We start from the raw sequence: 4171 nt of genomic DNA on the forward strand, positions 1-4171 counted from the left end.
TGAGCCACAAGCGTTGAGCATTAGGCATACTTCGGACACACAGTCGGAAATTAGGAACTATTAGGTGAGCCACAAGCGTTGAGCATTAGGCATACTTCGGACACACAGTCGGACACACAGTCGGGCGCTTGGGACATAAGCCTCACAGAACTAAACCCCACACGTGAGCCTCGAGGCGTTTTGGCGAGTCCCAAAGAAAGCTAACAAGCTTATACATCATTTTTGTGGAAAAGTTATACTCCATTTATCAAACAACGAAAATTTCAACGTTAGCGAACTCCTTAGCAGAAGTCCACTTGTTTTCCAACTACATCTTCAGAATATTAGTACTCTTGAGGTTCTAAGTCCGATGTAATCAACCTGCAAAGGATTAAGTTATGCGTTAACTCAAATATTTTGTCTGAAGAGGTAAACCAATTTATAATAACATCATCTATGCATGAAATTCACATTACCCAAACTCTCCAAAGAAAACAAGTAGAAGTTGTAAAATAAAATCAAAGTTCTGCAGATGCAGAAAAATAATTGAGAAAAAAAAAACTAATAGAGAACGTCTTACATAGTAGCTCTTTCTAAAAGAATCTACTTAATATAACTGCAGAAACTCTTGCACGAAAATCAACTTTGCTTAGAGTTATAAGATAGTAGCATGAAACCTCTGCTGCATATATGTAATTTGTTGGTTGTTACCAAAGTCCGAAACAAACTAAGCCAATCCACTAAAGAGTTACGTCTACGGCAAAATAGTTAAGTTCATTCAGGAAAAGTACTTCAAGTCATAAAATATGTGGACTTCTTCTTCCGTAGCATACTATCTGACCAGATTTAGCAAAAAAATAAATAATAGTAGGACAACCAAAATTGAAGTCATGAATCATTTTTTTCTCCTATTCTCCCTATGCAGAGGGCAAACTCGAAAAGGATTGAACTGTAAAACATCATGCAACACGGCAATGCACTTTCCCAAGCAGTTAAAATGCGTTTACTTTCATCAAAGAGTTGGAAGTGCCCCAAACACATTATACTTTTCAGTATTCTTCTATTTCTAGTTTTTGCAATAAAGTTTTAGAGTCCATCACTCCATCTTAGTCTAAAGATTTACTGATATTCAATCTGATTTGCTTCAGTCTATCTAGTGCACAAATAATTTAGTAGAAAAACCCCTATACCGGATAATATTTTGTAAGTTGATTGATGCATCTATCGTCATATGCATATTACTACTAGAATCAACTGAAGTGCCATCAGCAGAAGATTTTAGGAGTGTGCACGGCAAGAGGTCCTTTTTTGTTGAGACCAAAAGCATTTGGAAACAAAGAGGAATCAAGCATGGGTAGAGGAAAGAAAATTATCTTACGGCACTATGTTCAATAACCAAGAAAACACTAGAAGGATATTGACAACTCAGAATCACTTTGAAGAGTCAGAAAAGATTTACAAATAATAACCTGCTACAACATTTGTCCCAACAGACTTGAAGTGACAGACCATAAAACTTTATCCCATGTAAGGAACAAGTCTCAAATTCTTTTCGCATCAGAGATATAGCCATGAATTATAGGAAATACTTGTCACAAAAAAAGAGGGTGAAAAAAGGATGACAAATTGATTGATCTCATAAGGCATAGCTCTTGTTGCTAAGTGTTTCCATTTCATTTTCAAGAAGTTGCAATATCCTTATTTGCAGTCTTTCGAAACTTGAATATTGAATATGGAGTTCATTTATTGTTGAATCATGTATCCAAAGTTTAAGAAATGCCTCATAAGAATCAGAAAAATATGTGCAACAGTTTATCTATGACACATATTTATGGTCACATTAATATGTCATCAGTCTAATGATAGTTATCTTCTTTTCTTGTTAATAACGTCTGAAATTTTGAGGCTCAGTTCTTACCTGATGCAATAGATCTGAGGAGGCAATAGCAACTTCTTATCATGATAATCCTGAGCGTCGCAGCTTGCTGACATGTTTCAAGTGCAAAGTGAGCATCATTTTTTACCTGGATTGATGCGTAAAGTGCACGGTTCAATAATAATAATAGCCTACTAATGCCATGCCATAAGCTCAAATGTACTTGATATTATTAGAATTAGCTAATAAAGTTTAATCCTATAAAGGTAAATCGTAGAAGTAACTGCGAATTTCTTTGAAGAAAATTCAATTGTCATTGTTTATGTATTTTTTTTATCCAACTATTATACATCTAGTAACCACGACACTTCCATTAGTTTTTCAAGAGTAGCCAGGACATCATATGAAAAAGGAGTAGTACATTCACGTAAATACTTTAGTGTTCTAACAGATACGATGTATAAAGGGATGGAATAATGAATGAAAGACATGAAATCTTTTTATTGACAAAAAAATGACAAATGGCTATGGTAATTGCACCTTGATCAAAATGTAGGGCACAATCAAAGGTTTTATATTTCCTTTCTCCTGATAAAGTAAATATAGATTTTACGATATAAATTTACGTTAAACTTCATGTGAAGAATGTTATATAATCAAATCTTTAATGTATTTTTAAACCTTAAGGTTTTGAACTTTGAAAAAAAAGTGTCTTGTATTTTATAGTGAAACTAAGAAACATATTTTTTTCAAAAGAACAGTCTTTATTGTGAAAAGTACTATTATACGAACTATTTTTTGTTCAAAGTAACTGTCTTTGTTGTGAAAAGTACTACATGAACTTTTCCTCAGCAAGGAATAATATTGTAAAAAAATTTAATTACCTTTTAGACAGTCCCAATCGAGGGAGAAAACATAAAGAATCAGTTGCCTTCAAATTACCAACCTGTTACATGCAAGGTAACAGAAACATCATCAAGTCTGTCCGTGCAAACCCACAATGATAAAACGATAAGTAGAAATGTGTCAGTAGAACTATACCTGATATTTTAGGCTTCTCAAATTTCTCAAACAATAAATCGGTGGATTAAGCACATCGAATCAACTGCTTGTCTGTTGAGGAGTAGCATGAACTTTCCACGAGTATTCAAGTATGACCATCAAATACAATCAGGTTCCACAAGTATTAACGAGTCGTCTCTTTAATATATCTTCACTATTATCATCAATACTTAACCACCAAAAATACATATTTTAGCAATGAAATAAGAGTTATTGTCTAGAAATAGAGATATTACCTTCCAACAGAAGATGGAGGCCATTCATTATATAGATCAAAAGGTAGACTTCGCATTTTAGGAGAAGCTATTGACAATTGACATGATACCACAAAACGAACATGAATTCATACATCACATAATATAAAGATTAATAATAATATTCTAACACTAATAATCCAAAAAGTTGATAAAACACATGAAATCGCATAACTCCGCAGATAAACTCTGAATTCAATTTACCACCAAGATGTTGTGGTTAAGCCAATCACATAATTCTGTAATACAGAAAGTTGAACCATGATATTGTTGTAACTATTTAATATTCTACATTAGGGGTGGCAATTTGAGCTCAAACCCATCTAACCCGCCCAGAGATTAATGAGTTGGGTTACAAACATTTTAGCTCATGGGTCAATTTGGGCTGAGCCCAAATTAACCCATTTTATTTTATAGCCCATTCTGACCCATTAAGCAGCCCAAATACAACCCATGAAACTCACCCAAAACAAAAAGGTATCTCACCCCACTAATATAGAAATTTATTTAGTTGCCCCAATTTTACTTTTTTTTGTATTTTCAATTTTATGTTCTTTTGTTTTTCTGCACCATCCCCTTCCCCCCTCCCCCCTCCCCCCTCCCCCGCCGCAAAATCCCCCTCCCCATCAATTTTTTTTTTTTGTATTTTCAATTTTCTGTTTTTTTTTCTGCACCACCCACCCCTACCCCAGCGCAAACCCTCTTAAAAAAATTTATTTACTTTTTTTTTGTGTTTTCAATTTTCAATTTTTTTGTTTTTCTGCACCATCCACCCACCCTGCCTCCTACCCCCTCCCCCCGCGCTCTAACCCACTCGAATCTTTTTTTTACTTTTTTTTTTGTATTTTTAATTTTCTGTTTTTTGTTTTTACGTTTTTCTGCACCACCCACCCACCCCCGCCCGCAAAATATTTTTTTAACTTACACATTTTAAGGTAAAAGGCTTTTTTATGCAAGATGAGCATGGTTCTAAAACATGGGGTCAAATTGGGCGGCGGGG

At 34.5% G+C, this 4171-nt stretch overlaps 1 protein-coding gene across 10 annotated transcripts in view; it reads right to left on the reverse strand.

Annotated features, from left to right (window-relative positions):
- Positions 1–4171, reverse strand: part of LOC109226973 (integrator complex subunit 3) — a 13790-nt gene continuing 9619 nt past the window's right edge. For 9 of the 10 annotated variants that reach the window (XM_019391941.1, XM_019391943.1, XM_019391937.1 and 6 more), the window contains 4 exons: positions 2897–3086; positions 2740–2801; positions 1898–2003; positions 1–360 (listed from right to left, as the gene is read on the reverse strand). The gene's annotated coding sequence lies outside the window, so the exon portion shown is untranslated. The remainder of the gene's footprint in view (positions 361–1897; positions 2004–2739; positions 2802–2896; positions 3087–4171) is intronic. The other variant, XM_019391942.1, reaches the window with a different exon arrangement.

The sequence above is a fragment of the Nicotiana attenuata genome, chromosome 6 (genome assembly GCF_001879085.1).
Source record: "Nicotiana attenuata strain UT chromosome 6, NIATTr2, whole genome shotgun sequence".
In the NCBI taxonomy this organism is placed as follows: Eukaryota; Viridiplantae; Streptophyta; class Magnoliopsida; order Solanales; family Solanaceae; genus Nicotiana; species Nicotiana attenuata.